General features: G+C 53.6%; 1 protein-coding gene across 7 annotated transcripts in view; it reads right to left on the reverse strand.

The window, feature by feature from the left end:
- DAG1 (dystroglycan 1) overlaps window positions 1–23,808 on the reverse strand; it is a 50,854-nt gene extending 27,046 nt beyond the window's left edge. The window contains exon 1 of one of the 7 annotated variants that reach the window (XM_036877540.2): window positions 23,581–23,808. The gene's annotated coding sequence lies outside the window, so the exon portion shown is untranslated. Of the gene's footprint in view, window positions 1–2,689; window positions 2,708–3,389; window positions 3,408–14,892; window positions 15,047–15,607; window positions 15,777–21,714; window positions 21,733–23,451; window positions 23,471–23,580 lie in introns of those variants that run through there. The other 6 variants (XM_036877545.2, XM_057487646.1, XM_036877543.2 and 3 more) reach the window with 6 other exon arrangements.
- Window positions 23,809–24,124: the final 316 nt, after the last annotated feature.

Below are 24,124 nucleotides of genomic sequence, written 5' to 3' on the forward strand. Positions count from 1 at the left end.
CACAGCTCAAAATTAATATGCCAATCTGATGTCAATGAATCAAGTTCAGATGAAGTGTGCTGACAGCTGGTTTTCTTGACCTAACTGGATAATCAGACTCTAAAACAGAGGAGATGACATATCAGAGTGTCCCCAGCCGCCCCCAGCTCCCTATCAGGTCCCCCCCTTAACTACAGTCCGTGCCGTGCCAGCAGCCTCACAACAGAGGCGTCAGACAGGGGTGCCCAGGCCCTGGTCAACAGGAGTCCACGCACCTTCACTGGAAGTGCCGTGGCCTTGAGTGTCTACCTAGGCAAACACTTCATCTCCAGTGCTCCAAGTTTCAACCTGCTTTGGCCACATTCTTAGGGCTTCACCACTAAGAACTTGTCAACAATGCCGAACTATGGAGCAACGAACCTTGTTTATAAGAGGACAGCACACAGCACCCCTGCCTTTGCCCAGGCCTTCCTGCCAGCAGAATCCCTGCCCTCCCACACATGGCTCTGTCCAGCTGGCCCTCCTACCCACTTGCAACAGAGACGAGACTGAAATAATCACAAACCTCTTTGGGAGGTTTTAAGGGTATGCATCCAAAGGCTGGAGCGAATGGGCCAAAGAATGTCTTGCAGACTCCTGGAACCTCTGCTCTGCCACTTTGCAGCCACTCTGCAGCCAGGCAGTAAAGCAGTGGGCCAGGCCAGTGCTCGGCAGGAGGGGACACCTGAATCAGGCTGGCCTAGCATGGCGGCTGAAGGCAGCTCCCGGTGAACACAGAACTCTGGGCCAAGTCCCGTCAGCAACTGCACTGCCAGCCCTCCCCAGCACAGCACCCTGGCCGCTCCCCAGGGGCCACGACCAGGTTTAGGGAGGTGGGTCTAGTTCAGGCACCTCTACACCAAGTAATTCAGAAAAGCCACTGCTCCCAAATGCATTTCCTCTTCCGCAAAGCTCCCGCAGATCCCCAGCCACTGTCCACCTTGATGGATCCTTGAAGACACCTTGTCCTCGCCTCCTGCTGTGTCTACCCTCTCTTCCAGCAGGCTTTGTCCAGTCCCTTAGGACAAAGGAAAAAGTGGGCTTCCATTCAATAGCAATTATTTGGAAATTAACTCCTGCATTTTAGAACACAAGGATTTAAGATTAAAAGCAAAAAGGGACCAGAGAGGAACAAGCACGCGCAATCTCCCACGTCACGCAGCGGCTACAGCTGTAACCTCACATTCCCAAGGATGGGGAGAAGGGGCAGCTACTGCAGCTGCCGCGTTCCTCCCAGCAGTGGCCACCCTCTCCCGGTGCTCGGGTGTTTTTAACTTCCCAACAGAGCTGGTTCTCCTGAATCCCAACTGTCAGAAGCAGATGGGCTCCCACGGCCCAGGTGGACAGAGCCCAGCAGTCACAGCTTCACCGTCCAGATGCTCTTTTGCCACTTCCCACAACCCTGGCCTCCACCACGAGCACACAGCGCCTGCCCTTCCGTCTCTAGGCCAGCCGTCCTCTGAGCCGGGAGCTAACTACTCAGAGGCCCTCTTTTGTACACTGAAAATTTACTTTATGTCTCCTTCTTGTATGCTAGTCCACTGGATCTTAAATCAAAAGTGCTGTGGTCTTAACAGAGCTCATCAAGATTGGGAAGCTGCTCTCCACACAGCTCAGGCAGGGCTGAGGATGACACAGGCAGACTTCCCGGCAACACAGTCCTAACGGGCTGGCCCTCACCCAGCCAAGTAACCCGGCTCCAGCAGTAATCAAGAACGTGAACGCAGATAATTCGGGCAAATGGAAAATTAAATAATTGGTGTTTGCTTTGCTCTCTGACTAGAAATACACACTGCGAAGGCCACTTTGCTTCCACTGCCCCGCCCCACAGAGAGAGGGGGGGGGAGAGAGAGAGAGAGATGGAGAGAAGGGAGAGAGGGAGGGAGAGGGAGAGAATGCAGAAACTGGCTGGAGCTGTGAGCCTGTCTTCTCAGACTGAGCTGCCCTGTGGAGCCTGCTGGCCTCTGACTCTACACTTAGCCCTCGGCCTGGTTATCCCTTGAGAGGACTTTGTATGGGGCAGTGGGAAATGCAGAAAAAGACCGTCAAAGCAGCAACCAACATGCAGAGGCCCTGCCACAGCCCTGCCAGGATGCTCCTCCTGGCACAGCAACACGGCAGGCTTGTGACATTTCTTCCCCAGCTGAGAACACAGTCCCTGGGCAGCCGTCCTCTCTCTGTGGAGGCCTCCTGGATCCTGCTGAGCAGCACAGCCCAAGGGCTCTCTACCATCGATGTGCCTGGGAACTGAGGTGGGGCAAACAGGGGGCCCCAGGTTGCCAGAGGTGGTTCTCATGCAGGGGAGGCAGCAGCCCTCCAGTCCTCTGCCCACCTTACAGGAAAATCCAGACTTCTTTGGGAGAAACAACTAAAACAGAGCCTATTCACCGGCTACTGGTTTAGTTAGAGTTTTGATTTTTGTTTTTAACCAAGCTCTCATTTTCATAATCCACACCTCCAAAAGCCACTCAAACTCTCTGCTCACAGCACAGCTGAGATGCAGGAAGTCTCAAAGCCTACTCTTGACATGAGAGTTCCCCACCTCTGAAACCCCAAGAAACAGTGCAGCTGCAAATGTGGGCAGCAGCATGGAGGGGGGGGGGTATGTAAAGGAAACTGCAGCTAATCTAAAAAAGGCCAAAGCTTGCAGATCTACTTCTCATATACTCACAGTGCACCCAGGGATCTCGGCTAATGAAGCGCTGTACATAACTCAAATGCACGGGGCCCAGAGCAACAAGGCCTCAACCCCCATGGCTCAGCGGGCCCCTCCCTCACGCAGGGCAGTGTGCACCTGCCTGGCCCTGGGTGCCCCCATGGTATGCCAGGGCGGACAACCCCATGACACGGAATGCAGTGCCTGGGCACCAAGCCTGTACATGGCTGGCACACAGTACTTGTTCTGGGCCTGGGCACAGCAGGCCTCAAGTCATTTCCAGAACATTCTGGAGGGGAGTGCACGTGTTGTAATCCCACCCACCTCAACATGGAGGAAGCTGCTGTCCTCTGGGTGGTGCACAGAGGACAGCAGGCACAATGGAGTGACAGCAATGTTTTTGGTCATCAGGACTTTTTAAAAATTACTTTATAAATCTAAGTCTGTTCCCAGAAACCTTGTTTTCTAGGCAAATGCAGGATAAAATAACTCAGCTACAACAATAATCAGAACGTGAACACAGATAATTTGGGCAAACGGCAAATTTACTTGGTGTTGGCTTTGCTCTCTGTCTCAAATACACGGGATAAACATAGAAATACAAGCAGATACACCTACAGTGGCCACCTTGCTTCCATGAGCGCCTCGTCTAACAGAGACACAAGAGGAACTAACTTACCCAATGATTCTTATTCAACAGCCTCTGACCACCTACCCGGTATCAGACGCCATCCTACGGCACCATCTGCTATTTCCAACTCCATGCCACCTGGTTTCAATCTCTTCACAGAAGAACACCACTATAAAGTGAAAGGCATGCTCTCATTTAGAGGATTAAAGTCTCAAGAAACAATTTCATGAGCTTCTCGTTTCTCAGCAAAAACTTTCCCCAGTAGACCGGGTGTCCCAAGGGCTGAAACAGGGTCTAACTCTCCTGGATCCTGGGTTCACAGGGTTCACTGGGGTCAGGCGGCAGGGCCTGGCCGGTGGGGAGGAGGGTTCAGGTCAGTACCAATCAGGGAAGGCCAGGTGTCCGAGTATGACCGCCACCGTCCAGGCCAGCCTGTCCATCCAAGAGCACTGGGAGGACAGGGGAGGGGACAGGAGGGTCCAGGCAGAGACACCTGCTCTCCCTTGGCCCTCCTGAGAGATGAACCACCCTGTGATTCGGGTCAAGACCCAGCCCTCCAGTCAAGTCCAAAAATAGGTCAAAGACCTGAGAGAGCATGTGCACCAGACCCCCACCCCGCTCTTGGGTCCCACCTGTCGTCCCTCTGCTTCCATCACCCAGCCTTGGTTAGCGCCTTGTCCGGGGGTCACGGCTCGTGTCTGACCTCCAGCTCTGGGCTCTATCCTTCCACGGGCTGGGACGCTGCATCACTGCCCAGCGCAGAGACACCTACAGAGCTCTTAGGTCCCCCACCGCCTCAGGCTGGGCCCCAGTGCCCCTCTCTGGAAGGCTGCCCTTCCTTCAGCACTCCAGAAGTGCTCTTCCTGCTGTCCAAGCTCATGCAGTCCCTGCCACTCACTCAACAAGTGCCCCCCTCAGCTGCTCCCACAGGACACCCTGCCCCACCTAACCGGGACGCCTACTCCTACAACACCCAAGCCAGCCCTTCAATGCAACAGGTGCTCAGCAAAGACATGGTGAGTGACGCAACGCAGATCAGTATTCTTCCTCGAAGGCGGCATGCTCCCCAAGTCCAGCCCCTGCTCCCTTACCACTGCAGCACCAGCTGAGCTCTCCTGGTGTCGGGCATGAGAGTTCCCAGCACGGGAGGCAGAGGCACCCCTTCCTGATGCTCCGGCCACCCCCGGCTACCTAAAGCTTGCTTCCTCCATGACTGTCTTCCTCGGATGAGCTTTGGCTTCTTGGCACCTGAATGCCCAGTTCTGCCGCGAGGAGGCTGGCTGCTGCCACTTCAGCTGAGGGTACAGGCTCTGCTGGACCTGGAGCAGGGGCCCCACATCAGAATCACCTGCGCAGGGAACTTAGAAAGCTGACGCCTGGCTCCCTCCCAAACACTCTGATGTCATGATTTCAACGTGGAAAGCCTGCTCTAAAGACAGCAGCTCTGGAAGAGAAGAGGACAGTAAGGCTCAGGGCAGGCCACATGGAGGGCAGGCCCTGAGGGATATGCAGAGGGAGAGGGAGAGGGGCACAGTCACTCACCCTCCACCCCCACCCTGGGGCAAGGACTCCGGGATTCACATTCCCACACAGGCCTCAGGCCCACAGCCCAGATCCTCTGCGGAGTCTCTCCCAGATGTCCAGGCCCCAGAAAACAACCCTGTGCTGCTCAGAGGCGGCGCTGGCACACGGCACACCCAGAAGCAAGGCCTCTTCTCTCCCTTCTCAGGTCGCAGAGGCTGAGCAGCCCCTGGCTCCACCCTGACCCTGTGGCGAGCGCAGGCACCTCACAGTGGCCCCAAAGGGGCTGCCTACGCCTATGCTCATTGGTATTTGTTAAGTGGAGTGTTCCCTAATTCCCTTCCCCTCCAGATCCCAGTTCCCTAAATGCGGCTTCCTCAGGAAGCCTGCTGAGCCAGCCCTGCATTCTACCTGTCCTTTTCATTAAATGCTCAGGACTTTGCACGTGGGGGCCAGATCTGATGTGTCCAGGTCTAATAATGGCACAGGGAGGACATGGGTCACATCATCATCCCATGATACTGGGAACCCCCTGAAACAAAGGGCACATCTGCCCTGTTGTCTCCAGGGACACCACACCACTGCTCCGAAACTCTGACAAGTCACAGGGCCGGGTTTCGGGCCGTTCAGAGCCAGGAGTGAGGGCCCTGGCGCTGCCGTGCAGGTATATCCTTCCTCTTAAGAAATCAGCTCAGTGATTCTAATAACTTCCTGACAAATGAAGTACAAATCAATCCTGTTTGGGCAGACAGGGCCTTTTTTTATTCACTGAAGTCCATCATGCTCTGCTAACGTGTGTTCACCTGTTCCACTTACAATGAAAGTCAAGACCGGACACTTGTGAAACCCCTTTATTTAACTGTAACATAATAAATACAAAATTGGGTTTATTTAAAAAGAACTTGAGTAAATGAAAGTATGTACCATACATCCCTATCTTGTTTCTAACACCATTTCAACTACGAGGACGACTCCTTGAGAAAGGCTGCCGTCAGGCTGGGGCAAGGAGCTGGGAACAGCGTGCTGCCAGAAGTCAGGACGTGCTCCGAGGGCACTGAGGGCACGCCCAAGACACAGGAGCTAGCCTGAGGCACCCCTGCAGCCCCTAATGGGACAACCTGGGCACTGGGTAAACAGTGACGAGAATGGGATGTGTCACAGAGTTACCAACCCCCCAGTGGGTAAGTAAATCCTGAGGCGGGAAAGCTCTTCTTACAGTGCAGTGACAGCTAAGTCCGAGGGAACTGTGGTCTCAGAAGCACCCCTGGATGCTCGCAGTAGAGGGCCAACGTGTGAGGAGGCCAGGACGCCGACAGCCTCCAAGTGTTCTCCCGTGAGTAACTTACTGCCGGCCAGGGGAAAAACTGCAGCTCCATGGTCGACAAAACGGCCAGGTGCCTCCTTAGCAGAGCTGGTCAGCAGGGCAAACCTGCTAGCATTAGACTAGCCTGAGATGCCGTGGGGCCACTGAGGATGCTGAGCAAAGCTGCGGCTCCTACACGTGCTGGATCTCCTGGTCTGGACAGGCGCACCGCGGCTTGTAAGAGAATGTCCTCACCCTCAGGAAGTACAGAGCTGAGTATTTAGGAGTGAAGGGGCATGATATGTGCCAACCACCCACGGATGGTTCCAGAAAACAATGTACAGACAGACAAGAGGGAAAGACAGCAAACAAGGCAAAGCGTCAGCAGTCGATGCCTCCGGCCAAGAGGATTTAGGGACTCCCTGTGCTATGCCTGCCTTTTCTGTAAGTCTGAAATTTCATCAAAATTCAACGCTTACACAAACATATGCCATGTGGCATGGGAAGTGGTAAGAGAATGGAATGTGGGGGGACAGGGCCCTCAGCTCTTCCTTGGCACAGCAGGAGGTTCACCCACACTGTGCAGCAAAGTCAGCAGTTGAGCCGGGAACTGATGCCCTCCATAGCCCTGACCCCACCACTGACAGCAAGCATTCCAAGCTCCAGGCACCAAACCCACAGACTGCACAATTCCAAACACACAGCCCACCACACCCTCCCAGTTTCTAAGGGGAAATCAGGGTATTCTGAAAGACTTTTCCTTGAGAAACACTGCAAACACAAAACACACAAAAAAGGACTTTGTGTTCACAGTGACCTGAGTTATAATGGAAGATGTCACACTGAGGTCTGAAATTATATTGGACTATGTTTGCTTAAGATTAAAAATATTTCATCTTCCCTTCCCAGGAGCCTACCGTCCTGGGGGGGAAACCCTCAACCAGACCCTCCCAAGTGCAGAGGCCCCAGGGCTAAGCAAGGACCTGGGCAGGCTGAGGCCGAGTGCTCCAGGGTCAGACCCCCACTAACAACTGGGGTCACGATCCGGGAGAGACACAGGGAGCCTCATAAGGACGCCATCAGCCGTGTGGGCCTCACCTGTGGACGTGATGCAAGATAATCCCATGGAGGTCAAACCCATCCCAACAACACTGGGCTCACTGCCCAGGCCCTCGGGGAGCAGGCTGCACTCTCCCACACCGCTCCACAGGACACTTTTAGTGTATCTCTAGCAAACAAGTACAGCTCTTCTCACTTCATTCTTAGAGCTCAAATGGAATCCCATACTTCATGACTGTGACTTCCTGACTTACCAGGACTGCAGGAGCTCAGCCGGGAGCCTGCTTGCTGCCCCTGCACTGACACCATGCAGGTCTCACACCTGCAAGCTGGGAGGAAATCTGAGGGTAAAATCCTGCATGTGGAACTACTGGACCAAAGGTTATGTATGTCAGACTTGGTGGATACTAGCAAAATGCCCTTCCATTTACATTCCCACCTAAGCACGTGAGGGACTTGCCCTTTACTTTCACTAAAACCGAGTTACTGTCCAACTCCTTTAATAACGACATGACATATAAAAGGAAGGAGAAACAGGCTCAAACAGCCTCAGTGGCAGTTTGCCCCTCTGGTGTTGGTTAGGGGCGTGGGCAGCAGGGGTCACAGACTCCTCGGGAAGGAATGGTACGTCACAGCCAGCCAGCAGGAGAATATGGGAGGATAAGCACTCGATGACTAATGAATCAAAACAAGGCGCTGTTTTCGTGGTCAGACTTGACTACCTCAGAGGAAAATTGCCACAGAGAATTTATGGTCTAATGACTCCAATAAAGTACGTGTGGTGCTCTTTGCTCCCATTGTTGCTTCCCTGGGCCGGCCCCCTGGACCAGGGCACCTCCTGGGCCCACCCCAGAACAAGTCCAGCTCAGCATGCTGGGGACAGAGAGGAAAGCTGGGAGGACTTCAGGTTCCCAAATCCATTCTTCATACTGGCATTTCACTGTGCTGAGCAACACTGACCTTTTCTAAATCCAACTTCAAATCTGTATCTGATGTTCACTGTCCTTCACCTGTGGGGCAGGGCCTGGGAGGAATGCTGGAGGCCAGCTGTCCTGGAGGTCACACCGCCAGGCTCGGCACTGAGGAAAGGGCCATCTGTCCCAGGCCAGCGCAGCTGTGTGGGGCAGCAGTCGTGCGTCCAAGCACAGAAGTACACACCAGCCCACTGTCACCTTTCTCTCAGATCAGCCTGACGTGTACTCATGACAAGTAAGCCAACAGGACACCGCGACTGGCATTCCAAAGTCCTAAGATGACACTCCCAACTCTACACCATGTGACTCCTGGATCCAAGGCTGCCTGGAAAAACCATGTGACCGGGGCAACCCCCGCAAGATGAGGAGTGATGGAATGGGAGCCACACGCACTGTGAGGACCCCGACACCAAGCCCCAGAGAGGAACACCCGGACTGGCAAAGAGCATGGAGCCTTCCAACAAACGCTGTGGCTGCAGTATCTCCTAGAGATATGGACACTAGACCACTGATGCATCAAACTACAGGATGTCTGAGGTCTGCTTCAGAGTATGTCGGGTGGGGCAGGGTTGAGAGTGTGAAGCAGGGAGAAGGGCCCCTCGGTGATGGTGCTGGGCCTGGCGGCAGGCTCGTGGGTTCACTGTGTATTCTCTGGGTGTACCTGAAACTCTCCATAATAAAAGTTCAAAATAAAGCCCAACAGGAGGCACGTGAACAAAATTCCTAGTAAGCCAAACCTCAGAGGTACACAGCAATTCCCTCTCAGGTGTACACCCAGGAGACACGGACAAGAACGTCCACATCGGCTGGCCCTGAGCTCTCCTGGCGAGAGTATACTTTCTCCTGGCTCAATAAAACTGTCTTCTAGCCTTAAAAAAAAAAAAGGGAAGAACATTCATATCGATATTAATCAAAGTGGCCAAAGGGGGAAACAACCCAAAAGCCCACCAACAGGAAAAGCCACGACTGTGGCACAGTTGTATGTGAAATCCTACAGAAAGGACAGCAGACTGCTACAGAGCCACACACTCACAAGGACAGACATGGGGTGCAGATGTGCTCTCAGGGCACTCAGGGACAGAGGTAGGAGACTGGTCATCTTTGGGGAGAGGCTGAGTGGTGAAAGACAAGATGGAACCTTCTGGAAACGCTGTGTATCTTGATCTAAGTGATGCATACCTATCTTGATCTAAGTGATGCATACATATGTGTTTACTATACATGTGTTGAGCTATACATTCTAACTTACGCATTTTGCTACATATAAATTATGCTTCACAAAACTGAAGGAACAAGATAGCAGCTGACTCAGAGACTCCAAGAAGGAACTAGCAGGTACCAAAAGGGAGGGGTGGGGGAGGGCGAGCGGGGAGGGAGGGAGAAGGGGACTGAGGGGCATTATGTTTAGTACACACAGTGTGGGGGATTCACGGGGAGAACAGTGTAGCACAGAGAAGGCACATTAGTGGATCTGCAGCATCTTGCTGCACTGGTGCACAGTGACTGCATTGGGGTATGGGTGGGGACTTGATAATATGGGTAAATGTAGTAACCACATTGTTTTTTCATGTGGAACCTTCATAAGAGTGTACATCAATAATAACTTAATAAAAAAAAATTTTTTAATTATGCTTCAATTAAAAAAAAAACAGGGACATCAAAAACAGTCAAACACTACTGGTTACTATGAGAGCCCACGGAACGTTTGGATCTTCAAGACTACATTTCAAAGCCTGAAGAATGAGGAAAGCTGGTGCCAGCCTGGGGTAATTTGGGTCAGGGGCTGTGGACACCTGAGGTGAAGGCAGGGTCTCCCTCACAGGATCTTCCCTGCTAGCTGAGCCCATGCCTGCCTCTCCCATAAGCAACTGGCCATGCTGTGGGCCTGCTCTCACCCAGTTCCGGGTAACTCCATTTTTAAATGCAGTGGTAAAGGTCTCCCCTCCAGGTTACTCAGCCCCCCATGCACCTGACAGGCTGGCAGCCTCCGGCCCCTCCAGCTCTCAAACTCTGCAATCCCTCACATTCTCTGCCCTAAAGGACAATGTGCAGAAAACATGGATTTCTCTAAAACAAAACCCGGTCCACCTCCTCAGGCCTAACCAACATATGCGGACATACAGGATGCAAAAATCTGAATTTACTTGACCTCAAAATTATTTAAATATAAAATATCAGTACTTTTTAAGTGTGTGAAATAACAGCACAAAAAGCAAAAGCACCATAGGCAAATGTAAGCGTCCCAGCACTGGGGAGGAGCCAGGGAGACACTGGCCCACACCACTTCTCAGGGCAGCTGCCCCCCAAAGGGCCAGGGCCCAGCACACACAGAGGTGCAGGCCCTCTCGGCACACTGCCCTCACCCCCAGCCTCAGCACGGTCCACCAGGCAGCGGCTCTGCCTCGGGCAGCAGGGCCACGCCCCAGCAGGCATGGGCCGGAGTTGCCACCCGACCCCAGGGCAACCTGGGCGGCCTGCACACAGGAAAGCCAGGGCCGGCCGGGCCGGCAAGTCCCCAGGCCAGGCGCCTGGCCTCCCCTAGCACTCCAGCGCCCCCACGCCTACACCGCGGCCACTTGGCAGCATGGCGCAGCCCTGGCAGCTGACACACCTCCCTATTCCGCAGAGCAGGCCTCTGTACCCAGAGCTTGGCAGCAGTAGGTGAGGCCCACCTGGCCTGGTGACACGGAGAAGGGGGAAGGCTAGATTCTGGCTGCTCTCAAGGCCCTTCCCATTCCCCCATTCCTTACCACTGGTGGTGTGCCCTACATGGAGAATCAAGAAAATCCTCTAAATCAGCTTTCCAACATAGAGAGGATTTGTAAAATACAATATTCATGGGACAGAGTTTGAGGTGACCATTCAAACTATCAAGACCAACACTTTCATTTTACAGATGGGTAAACCAAGGCTCCCAGTCCCCCAGATGGGGCGCAATCAGGCAGGAGGAGGACCCCTCCCCTATGGCACAAATCACCTCTTCCCCATCAGAATACCTACCAGCAATGGGGGAAGGAAGAGAGGAGGGCTGGGGAGGGCAGGAGACGAGGGACAGACAAGAGGCTGGTGGTGGACAGGTGGGAGGGGTGGGAGGACCTGCACTGGGAGCCTGTTTCGGCCACAGAGACAATGGGCTTTTCCTGTCGCCTGCCTGTCACACCCATGCCTTGGACACTGGCTTGACAGGGGCTGTAGAGCCACTGAGAGTTTGAGCTGGGCCTGCCCTCAACTCGGGCCCCACCATCCTCTGTGGAAGGGGTGCTCTGGGCACCTGCCAGGAGTTAAGTGTGGAATAAGAGGTACGTGGCACCAGTAAAAGACACAGCGCCCAACATGCCACAGGGCCAAACCAGAGCTGACCAGGACCAAGCCCTCAACCCAGCTGCTGCTTCCCAGGAAATCCAGAGAATAGCAAGTTGAGCTGCACCTCTAGACACAATCTGCAGCTCTGTACTGCGGGTTCCCCACAACAGGTCTAAGGGCCCAGGCTCTGCAGCAGGTCAGTGTAAGGAAAAGGGGTGGAGGGAAAAGGCAGGTGGGAGAGACAGAGGAGGTATACCAAGCTTTAAAAAGGGACAAAATCACACTACAGTGCCTGAGAAACACATTTGGGAGGTAAAACCACAAACTTGAGGAAATGGATGCAGAGACAGGGTGAGGGTGAGCTTTAGAAGGACAGTTGGGGGGTTGTGGCAGGGGCCCATGGAGAGGTTCTAGTGGGGCCAGCAAAGCTCCCTTTTCTTGACCTCAGAATTCACTGAGCTACACCATTTTTTTTATTAAGGTATCATTGATATACACTCTTATGAAGGTTTCACATGAAAAACAATGTGATTACTACAATCACCGGTACTATCAAGTCCCCCCATACCCCACTGCAGTCACTGCCCATCAGTGTAGTTAAGATGCCACAGAGTCACTACTTGTCTTCTCTGAGCTACACTGTCTTCCCCGTGACCCCCACACACACCATGTGTGCCAATCATGATGCCCCTCAAATCCCCTTCTCCCTCCCCCCACCCCTCCCCCTTGGTAACCGCTAGTCCCTTCTTGGAGTCTCTGAGTCTGCGCTGTTTTGTTCCTTCAGTTTTGCTTAGTTGTTATACTCCACAGATGAGTGAAATCATTTGGTACTTGTCTTTCTCTTCCTGACTTATTTCACTGAGCATAATACCCTCTAAGAGCTATATCATTTATTAGGGGGATCCTGTTTTCTCTATTTTTGTTTTACACTAGGAAATTTTTTTTAAGTTTTAAAATACATTTTTTACACTAAGATGAAATAAGCATGAAACTAGCCCCAAGAGAGCTTGCAGACTACAACGCAGCTCAAGCAGAAAGAGAGCCTGGCCATGAGGGCAACCCCATGGCCCCGCAGGGCAGGTGCCGCTTTCCCACACTGGGCTCCGGAATTAGGAAGCCCCAGTGGCCACTCACCAGGCCCCATGCTTTCCAACAGCTCTGCTGGTCATCAGGCTGACACCAAACCCACCCGCATGACTCCATTATCCACCTCTCAGCTGGTCCCCTGGGGCACAGTGAGGCTGCGGGTTCTTCCTCAAGTGGGCTGCCTAAATCCCCACGTGACCCAGCCCTGCCTGTCGGGTTCAACCACACCTCAGCTCCGGGCTAGTCCAATGTCCTGCCTCCATTTCTGTTCAGAAGCTGCCTCCATCTGCACCACAAAGACACCGTCATCTCAGGGCTGCCAAGTCTCTGTACACGCCTCCATCCACACTGTTAGCTAACTGGGAACCCCCGTGGTCTCAGTCCCCACCCCTCACTGTCCCCAGAAAGTAACCCTGCTCCCTGCTACCACTTGGGGATTAAAGGGGCAAGCCGAGTCACGCCCCTGGGCTCCCAGTGAGCTGTCTCCCCCCACACACCCTTCCCCAGGCTCACCCTCTCTCCCAGCCCTGCCTCCTCCTGCACTTCAGCCATCCCCCGAGGCCTCTGCACACCCTTATCCAAATCACCAAACCAGGAGGGCCCTCGTGACTCACTCCCACCAGTCCCTGAACACCTGGAGGGCACATCAGGGCCAGGAAATGGCTCAAAAGGTCCCAGGTACACTGTGTGCCCAGAAGTCAGCCTGGCTTTGAAAATAACCTAGAACCGACAGCCGGCTCTCCAACACCTGTTCCTGACCCCCCATCGCCCTCTGAGACGGGCCTAGCCCCCCACGTCCCCTCAGCATGAGTCAGAGATGCACTGCCTGCCCACAGTCACTTGCCAGCCTCACCAAACCACACTTCCTTCTGAAAAATATCAACTGAGGGAAATAATCTTCACTTCTACCTCATTTGTCTGGTGGGGCAGGATAGCCAGATCCATGCCTGGGGCCTCGCTCAGTGCCCACACCACCACAGTGACTCAAAACCACCTGTTGGATGCAATGAGTGAGTAACTGACACCCACCGGGTGCCAGCTGGCTGTCCCCTCCATACTCCACAGGCTAGCCTGCCTTGCAAGGCTGCTTAATAGTCAGTACTTGTACTAAACACCTCCTAGATCAAAGTCCTCTTTCCTTTAACTATCTCCAGTTATAAACATAAATTCATTAGGTGAGCCAATGCCTGCAAAGCACTTAGAAAAGGATCAGACTAAACACTCTAAATATACACACATACATAAAAAATAGACCTAATCTAATCTAGTGACCTAAAATCTCTCACAGGCGAAGCATTTCTGTGCTCTAGACAGCCTCCATACCCAGACATCACTGAGGACCCTGCCATCTCCACCCGATCCACATCTGAACTACAACTGCCAAGGTCAATAGTGCCCCCACAATGGCAAGGATTCTAGGGTGCCTGTAATGGAAATGGGCTTGCTTCCACATTGGGGTGTCTTCAGGACTGTGCATTGTGTCCACCCGACAGACCCAGGGCTCTGCTTTCCCTCCAGCCTGTCTAGGATTTAGTGAGCATTCCTTTATCTTCTGCTCAGCTCTGGTGGTACAAGTCATTTTCTTATCTGATAACAGCCAGCAGCTCCACTCTCATGTGCCTCCAACACAGAAGGGGAGACCACTCGGTCTCACTGCCTGGAAGTTACCTAGAGCCTTCTCCCCAGAGCCCAGAGGCACCCCCACCCCCAGAATCATACATTGTGATGCCTTCCAGGTGGGTAGGGCACTCATCCTGACGACCCCTGGCCCCAACAAGACATCACTGCGCTCAGAGTCCCACACAGGAGCGACATTGAGCTGGACCTGCTTTATGGGAGGTGCCAAGGGGCTCATGTCTAGGTTTGTTTGTTTGTACAAGATACCTGGTATGTATAAAACAATCTATTACCTATGTAATTACAAAACACAACAAAAAACAGCCCTGGGCCTGTCACCCAACCTAAGAAATACATCTGGCTTTTATTAACTACCAAGCTCTTAGTTCACACCAGAGAGAAAAAGGGACAGCCAGACTCTTCACAAGCAGCAGTGTGAAGCGGTACAGGGCCCACCAGCAGCAAGCCTTTACTTCCTCCTCAGCAGCCTATGGGAACATATTCTGTGCAGTTTCACTCAGGCAGAGAAGCCAAGAGCCTGACTCACAGCCACGTTAGGGTGGGAGGTCCCAGGGGACGTGTACCACCAGTAGGTCCCTTCCTCAGAACCAAGTTTCTGCTGCTGAGGGCACTCAGTGTTATCACTGTCCAATCTCATCACACTTGTGGTAAAAATACTACCTGTCTTAGCAAAAAGCAAGGGCCCTCAATGGGCAGACCTCACCTCTTGGGAAGTCACGACCCCAAACACCGTGGTATGACCAGACGCCATCTGCAGAGCTCTCCTTAGAAAACAGAGTGCCCTCATGTACGGTGCTGGGGACGTCCACAGAGCCGGAGTGCTTAGTCCGGCTTAGTCAAAAGCACCACGCCCAGTCCTAAAACAAAGAAGGAAACGCATCACTCTGCTCAGCCCAAGGATAAAATGAGCGATTTTTTCCCCTGTAATTTAAAGAAAAAGGTAGGAGGAGGGTAACATGCAGCGCAGCAGCGGCCGCTCCCCTCCCAGGACATAGCACAGGAGACAAGCAGTGCGCGGTAACCACCACAGCCAAAGGGGAGCTGCTGTACTCGGGAGATCGAAGGCCCAAAGACCACCTATCTGGCTTTTAGAGGAACAGATTTCTCAGCAGCCATCCATGCGACCCTGCAGGCTTCATGTGGACAAGCCCTCCATCAAGTCCAGGGGACTGACCTCGGCACCCACCTGCCCACCACCAGCTCGCGGTCCCATCTCCCAGAACCTGCCGCATGCGGAAGCCCTCCCCTCCGGAGAGCCGCAGCTACAGCCTCTGTCCACTTCCCAAGCCCCAAGCACCTCCACAGGGGCCCACCGGCCTGGCCTCAGGAGAATAACAGGACAGAAAAGGCAGTCTGCTCTCACACACACCCAGAACAAACTGTTCCTAAAAAAGCTGAGTCTCTCTGGTTTCTCTTACCTGGAGAGTCATATTCTGGCATTTCAAGTCTTCAGTAAGTTCTACAGTTGATTGAGGCTAAAATATCTTTATTGAGATATAACTGAAGGCCAAAATAAACCTAAAACACAAGAACTTAAAAGTCCACTCTCACTCACAAGCGGATGAATCCTATGCTTCCCAGCAGCTGTGGAAAATAAGAAAGGCCTGAGGGGGAGGCACCCAGCCTCCCGGGACCAGGCAGCCAGGCGCCCAGCCACCCTTGGGAGCTCAGGCCCGCCTGCCCAAATATGGTCTCCAACCTGCTGCAAGAGTGAGCTCCGGCCTGCCCAGGGGTCTGCAAGCACGATCATCGCAACACGACAAGCAGGGGCAGACCCGGGGCACACAGGCATGAGCAGACCCCTGACCACACTCCGGAAGAGCAGGGCAGCCCACGAGGACAGCCCCTCGGCACCCAGGAACCACAGCAGATGGGGTGCGGGCCGTGCAGGCCTGACACTGCAGTGCGGCCACAATGGGCCCCTTTATCCCCGGAAGCTCGTGGCAGGAGGCGAGGGGGAGACCAGGACATTCCTCACCCCCTCACACGAGGGAAAGGGCACAAGCCGCCTGGGGCACCGGAGGCCTGCACAAGAAAGCATGAACAGCCGTTTTCCTGTGGGCTGCAAAGTCAAAAAGGGACCCCTCCTAAATACCAGAAGGGAGAGAAATCAAGTGGGTCAGATGGCCCCCACACGGGTCCCCTCTCTGTCAGCGGTGCCCAACCAGTCGGGAAAATACTCCAGGCTTTGAGGGGCCGGGGCCTACAAGCTCCGTCAGCTCCAGGGGGCGGGGCAGGGGTGCGGGACAGACCCATCTACCTCCCCTGCTCGGGAGTCTCTTCCTGGCACACCAGCCGCTCTGGGAACTACTTTTTTAACCAGCAAAAGCCCCACCGGCAGACGGGCTTTTACCATGCTTCCAGTCTGTACTGCTGGCCCTGCTGGTGAAATCCTGTGCTCTTTTCCATGTAAGCAGAGCAACGGCCGGAAGCAGCCATCCAGAGAGGAGGGCAGACGACAGTCCACTGCTGTCTGCAACACTTTAATGACATCTACTGTTAGATATTTGACAAAGAGCTTCTCTTCTCATCTCCTCCTTCCAAACTTCTCTACGCAGGCAACGCAACCTTCCCAACACTGGTTGGTCTAAAACTACAAGGCACTTCCTCAGGCATGCTTAACGAACAGGTCGAGCAAAAGAACTCTCACCATGCCCTCGTTTTCCACAAGACCCAGAATCCACCCCCGCTCAAGGGTTGCTCACAGGCTGGTCTCCATCATTAATTAAAAAATCCAGTAGGCAAGGCTCCCTGAGGCCAGGGCAGACCCAGTGCAAAGCCAAGCCAGCAGCCCGGCAGCGGTACCCAGGCTTTCACAGGGAGGACAGGTGTGTGTGTATCGAGGCACCCCACAGTAAAGTTAACAGCCCAGAAACGATGGTGCCTGGGTTCCAACAAATAGCCAAGTAAAAAGGAAATGCTCTCATTATTGACTATATCATTTTTCTTGGCAAAAACTGACTAGAGAATCAACCCAGTCCTGGAAAACAACTGAGCCAATTCAGAGCAGCATTTATGACAGCCGAGGCAGAACTGCTCACTTCTGCCATAGGCAGCTGTGGGAATCACTTCAGTAACCCCCAACCAACCTCAGGAATGCTTGGGGGAAATGCTCCCAGCACCATGAGAGGTGACATCCAGACGACCAGAACACATGCAAAAACAAGTACTTTCCGATTCCACTCACCCATGTCCACGTGCCGACTATCAGTGTGTGTATAGATTCCTATAACCCATGCACAAGAGCCAGCGCTGAAGCAGAGGGCCAGGCGGGCAATGGCCCCTGCTTCTCTGGATGTGACCCATCTTTCCAAATCTTCCCCCCTCCTGGAGCACCCCTCAACTGGCATGCTCCCCTCTACGTACAGTATCCAAGAACTGTGACTGCCCCGGCAAGGATGAATCAGTGACTGCACAGAGCCCCAAGGGCAGGCAACAGTGGGTCTGTGTGGCTATAAAAACTGCACACCCGTGCAAGTCACAGAAAAGGAATTAGGGAAAACATGCAGGATGCTTAAAAATAACAATCAATACAAAGCAGAGGCAGACCCAGGGCCTACTGGACATTACAGATGTGCTCCTGGAAAATGTAAGCCACACCTCACTTTCTTCAAAAGCTTTATGTTCAGTATTATGGTAATAAAAAGATTCCAAAAAACTTTATGCACAAAGGTGTTAACTGCAACACTACTTATGATAACCAAAGAAAGAAACCACCATCAAAGATGGGGACAGATTAACCACTAGAATGCCATATTTATGGGACAACAATCATGCTATAATGCAAGGGGGGAAACAGGACAAAAATTAAACCCACACTCTAACCTAAACTCGGTAGAAGTGCTGCCCAAGGTCCACCTCTGCAGGACACCCAGGTATCGGGGCCAACGATGGGTGATGGCTACCCCTAGGGAGGAGAACTAAGGACAGAGGGGATGGGTGGGAGAAAGCCTTTTTCCCTGGTATAATACTTTTGACCCTTGTGAGTTTGTACCTGCACTGTCGTTTCTTATTTAAAGAATGAGCAAAACTGGAGGTCCAAGGGATTCTCCCTCTCCTGTCTACTTTTACCTCCGAAATGTCTTGTTTTTAAACATACATGTCATTTGCTACGGCTTCCCCTGTAGTGTTTTAGAATCCCCTGCTTTGCCAAGTACATGATAAGCAGAAATCCTCTCCTCGAGTTCCTCAGCTCATCTCCTAGTGCTAGGCCGCTTTAAAAGCCTTGTCTTCCCAGGGAGTGCAAGCCCTGCAGGAAAATGAGGAACCAATACCGGTGAAAGCCCACCACGGAAGCAGAGTCTCACCACAGGCCCAACCCCACAGGAGGCAGGGATGCCCCTCAGTCTCCTGTCCACACCACCCAGCAGTCACCCCTCTCTCTCAAAGGGTGACAAAGAAAACAAAATGTTTTCTGTAGAGTGAATCCAGCAACAAAATTTATAAACAGTTTCAAAGACACAAAATCATTTCCAACATAAAATGTCAACAGCAGTATTTCTTAAATACCACAAGATGGTAGAACTGAGGAGCAAAACCTCAGCACTATTAAATGCAGCCCATGACATGGAGGATAAAGACATTGAGCCATAAAAGTGGTTTTTTTGTATTCAGCTTGCTCCCACTAGAATCCTGCCTTTAAAATAGAAATTAAGGCAACATACTGCTAGTTTCACTCAGGGGTACTTAACTCCAAAGGAGAACACAGGACAGCCTCACACCTCAGGCACCCCCAGTTCATACTGGACCACTGCTTCCCATCCAACGTTCCACCCTGAACCTGAGCAAGGCTAAGAAAACGCACAGTTCTCAAACCTAAAGATAGGAATATAGGAAACCCTATTCATTAGAGCTAAATTAAGCCCTCTGGCTGGTGTACTTTTGTGAAGTACTCTAAAATCCTATTTATAGAATTGCTATCTGAGCAGTATTATTGGCTGATGGTCAGAGGAAAGAGGGACGGTCAAAAGGCAAAGCAGGTTATGGGCCTCGCCTGAAGGCCACTTTAAATCCATGCCTGAGGCATGCACACAAGACCTCCTGGGAAACAGCCAGATTCATCACCACACCTCCAAAACCGCCCTCAGCACACTCTAGGCCTGGAGTGGCAAGGCAGGCAGACTACCGTAACACCCGCGAGGGCGTGGGAATGCTCTTCCACACGCAGACAGAAAACGTTCTCCAGGAACAGCAAGGGAAGTCCTCCCCCAACACACAGCGGGGAGCAGGCGGCCTGCATTACTCAGTTCCCGGGCGTCCACACACTGTAGTATCCATCCGGGTCCCCTTCTACATTCCCACCAGCACTCTTACTTTTTAGACACTCCAGAAGCAGTCACCCTCTGCAGTGGCTTAAGACTAAACAACACACCCAGGAACCTTAACACTGAACCCAACTTCTCACTGCTGACCTCCTACACCAGCTAGAGGCTCACAAGGCCTCATCCTTACTCCTGCACATCCACAAAATGGGTCTGTCACCACTTGCAGTTCTGAGAGGCTAACTGTGCATCTCTTATCAAGGAGGCTATGACCAAAATAAACCCAACTCAAAAAGCACAGCAACAGAGGCCCCAACTTCACACCGGCACAGGCCACCCTTAGGCTAAAGTCACATCACACCCTGCCATGCTTCTGATTCTCTCAACCTGCAGACATTTCAAAACACAGGAGTGGGTCACCAAATTATCCTTTTACCTTTGCAAGTTCACCGTTTCTTCACCATACTGTCTGCCACCCTGGCCTATCTCCTTCAGCTGCACCCTTGCGACAGACTCACAACTGGTCTCAACTTCTCATACCTTCCAGCCAGGAGAAGAGGCACCACTCAGAACTCCCAGGGCCTCCAGACCAGCCCCGCTCAGGTCTCAGGTCAACCTCTTGCCCTTTTCCCCAGAAGACACTTCCTTTGGCTCCAGCCCGTCCACACCCTGGTCCTCAGACATGGCCTGGTCTTTCCCTCCCCACCCCTGCTGCTCACCCAAGAGCCCCCCCACCCTGCCCGCCTGCTACAAGGATTCCAGCCTCGGGGGACGAAAGTACAGCACAGAGAATATAGTCACTAGTTCCATAACATCTTTCTATGTTGACAGATACAGAAAGATGTTGACACTAGCGGAGGTGAGGATTTAATGACGTTTCTTACTGTTGAATCACTCTGTTGTAGTACTTGAAACCAATATAATACTGATAGCGCCTATACTTCAATAAAAAAATATCAAAAATAAAAAAATTATTTTGCCTTGGGGGAGGAAAAAAAAGACTCCAGCCTCCCCCCAGCCACCATCAACAGTTGCAGTCTGGGGGCCCCTTTATTCTACGTCCTCAGGAGCACTTGGCTAATGCTGCCTTACACCGTTATATTTCACTGTCCCCTGTGCCCTCCCACTCAATAGTAGACCTCTGATGGCACTCGCACCATTCAGGTCCCTAACACCTGCTCAACTGACTCATCTTGAGCCTTCTCTCGCTCCCCCCTCCCCTACTGACCACTGTCCTCAGTCAGGTCCAGTATGTCCCCACCAGACCAACGTGCCTCCGGCCCAGCCCAGACTCCACTCACATGGGGGCTCACTTCTGAAATCCAAGAGCTGATCCCACCCCACAGCTGTGCTCCAAGACCTTCAAGGTTCCCTGTTCCTTCTTAAGTTCAAACTCCTTCATGTGGCATGAGGACTCCAACCCAACTTTCCAGAACATACAGAAAAGGTGCCCAGTCTTCTCCCTCCCACCCTTCACCTCTGATCTCTTCTTCTCCTTCCACAGAGCTGTGACCTTCCTGCCACCATCCCTTTACCAGTCAAACCACTAACCCTCTTGAAGGTCCAGCTCAGATGCAGGCCTCCCAGCCAAGGACCCAGCTCCTTGGCTCACTTCAACGAGATGCCCAGAGTGACCAGCACAGGCCCCAGGAAGGCTCTGGCAAGCCCTGGTTTCTGAGATTGGTCCCTCACAGCATGTTCCTGGAGTTCTGTGGGGAGTCCCTGATGACCTCTCCCATACTGTCCTGATGTCCTGCCTACCACCAGACACCTGAGCTTGGTCTTCGCCAGAGAAGCACCCAATCAAGGTCACCACTGCCCGTTTGGTGCAACCCACACACAGAAGTGTACAGCCAATATTCAACCTGGATTCAAATCCTGACTGCCACATGGTAACAGTAGTGTGACCTTAGGAACATTCCTTCACCTATGACTCAGTTTCCTCAGCCAGTATAAAGGCCTCTCCTAAGCATCACAAAGGTGCACATGGAGCAGAAACACAGAAGGCCCTCGACTGTGGCTGATGTGGGTCTGTCTCGTCGCTGACCTAGAGCAGGGGGGCTGTGAGGGAAAGGACTGAAGATGGTCTTATCTGCCTCAACAAGGATGAGCACTCATCCACCCTAGAGGGCAAAACACCAGGCATGCCCAACAGGAAGGGTAGTGCCCCCAATTCAAGGGAGAGAGGTTTCTAACAAATGCCATGCCCCTCCCTTCCTAAACAACCCCAGTCTAAGTGGCCCCAGGGCCCCTCCAAAACTCACCACTCTCAGTCTTCAACAGACACCAGCAAAGCTGTAGAAAAGGTGGCTAAAATCCTTGGCATGCTCCATCTTCTGACCCACACATTCCTGAACACAGGCTCCTCCCGGGCATAGCTTGGCATGCCCTCCGCTCAACCTCTTCAGCCTGTTCTCAGTTGGCTCCTCCCCCCTCATCTCTCCTTTGTCGGTTGACCTCAGAGCCAGAGGTCCTGACCACCTCCCTCCCTGCCACAACCTGTGTGGCCACCAGCAACGTCCTTCTAAACACAGGTGTGGACCATACCACTCCACTGATTAAAAGCCTTCCCAGGTTCCTGCACCCTGAGTATGAAGTGTTTAGTACTGAGTGTGAAAAAGCCTGGGGCTCACACCTGTCAAGCTGGAGGATTCACAGGTGCTATTTTAGGCACTAATGTACATGTGGTTCCCCTGCTCAGAACTTGCCGTCCCTCAGCTAATTCCTGGTGGGCCTGCAAGCCTCAGCTCAGGAATCCCCTCTCCTCAGGCTCCCAAAGCACCATGCGAGCACACACCATTAATCATAAGGTTCCCTGACACCCGCCCCCAGCCCCCTAAACTGAGTTCCTTAAGGGCAAAACCAGCCTTTTATATGGGTCTCCAGGACCTACCACAGAATTTGGAAAACAAATGAAGCCAAATATTTGTTAAGTGAATCGATGCAATTTGCCAAATCAATTTTCAAGACAGTGAAGACTAGCCCTCTGCCTCTTTCAAGAGGTGTGTTATAGACACCAGCTCTTGTGTTCCAGACAGGTGTTTGCTGCCTACACAGCACAGCTTACTCCTGCTCTCCTACGGTATCCCACAGGCTTCCAACAGGTTCACACTATGCAATCCAACTCCCTCCTGCTTCCCCCAAGAAAGGGCTCCTCAGCCTCCCTCTTATTCCTTGGCTCCAAGGCAAACAGTTCAGTTCTACTCCTCTGTATTCAAACTAGATTTTTATGCCTCCAAGGTTGAAAACCAGGAACATTCTTGAATTATCATTCCTCCACACTAAGCTTAGAGCAACCTGATAAAAGTTAAAATATCGCATCTACGCTAGACTGCAAACACCAGGAAGCAAGTACAACTCTTTATCTGGACCTGTGTCCTACAAACACCACCCTCCCTGCACAGAGTCTGGGTTCCATGCTTATTTAGGGAAACAGCAAGCCAGGCTCTTAAGTTAGAACTTAGGCCATAAATGTGCTGCCCCAGGCTCCAGCTCCCAAAGCAGAACTTTATGGCCACTATTAAAAACTAAGTCTGAAGTCAGTCAGTTGACTAAGAGCTTCTCAAGTCACAGAATTTAAAATATGCACTTTAGTCACTGAGTTTGAATTAAATTAAATTGTAAGTTACGGCAGAAAGAGTCTAAGCCGAGGGAGCCTTTCCCTCTGAGACCTTTCCCACACATACCCGTGGGTGAACCTGGTTTTCCCAACACCGACGGAAAAGATGAAAAGGCGGCAGGCTTCCAGAGAAGCTCGCGTGTGGGCTTGTCGGGGGGACCCCGCGGCTGCGCGCCTTCCCCGCCTCCCGCGCGGGCTCCGCGCCCCGTCCTCCGGCCCCGGCCCAGCGGCACGCCCGGAAGGCGCCCAGGCCGCACACGCCCGCGCCGCGCAGGCCCCGCACCGGGAGCGCGGACGGGCTGAGGCCTGCCCACCACGGAGCCCCGAGCCTCCGCCTGAGGGGCCGAGAGCGGCGACTCCACCGGGCCGCGCGCCGCCTCACCCGCAAGGACGTCCGCGGCCGCGTCCCCGCCCCGGGCCGCACGGCGAGCAGCAGGTGTTCCTAGGGCGGCTCGGCCAGGCGGGACGGGGCCCGGACTGCCCTGCTCGGCGGGGAAGGCGGCGCACTCACCGAGCGCCGCGACAGGTGCGCGCTCCTCCGGGCCGCAAGTCGCCGCCGGTCGCCGCCGCCGCCGCCGAGCCCACCCGAGCGCGAGGACCCGAGGACCCGAGAAACGCGAGCGCCGCAGCCTCCGCGCGAGCACGTACCCGCGGCGAGGAGCGCCGAGCGCGAGGGCGGGGCGCGCGGCCGGAGCCTAGCAACCTCCTGACACGCGAGAGCCGCAGCCAATCCGGCAGCCCGCTCCGCGCCCAGCCGACCGGCAGGCCCCGCGCCGCGCTGTCTGCCTGCGTCCGCCGCCCGCAACGCACCGCCCCCGCGCCAGGCCCCGCCCCCGCCCGCGCCGGCCGCTCATTGGCCTGCCACGCCCCCGCAGGAAGCCTCTCCCCTCTACCGGCCCTGCCCGCCCCCGGCGCGCCCGCGTCGCCTGCTGGGTGGGGAGCGGTTGCGCCGCCCAGCCTCGGAGACCGGTCAGGGCAGCGGTCGGCGCTCCTGAAGCCCGCGAACGCAAACCAGGAGGCATCGCTAAGCTGTGAACACCATCAGGAAGCGTCCT

The sequence above is a fragment of the Manis pentadactyla genome, chromosome 1, assembly GCF_030020395.1.
Source record: "Manis pentadactyla isolate mManPen7 chromosome 1, mManPen7.hap1, whole genome shotgun sequence".
NCBI lineage: Eukaryota > Metazoa > Chordata > Mammalia > Pholidota > Manidae > Manis > Manis pentadactyla.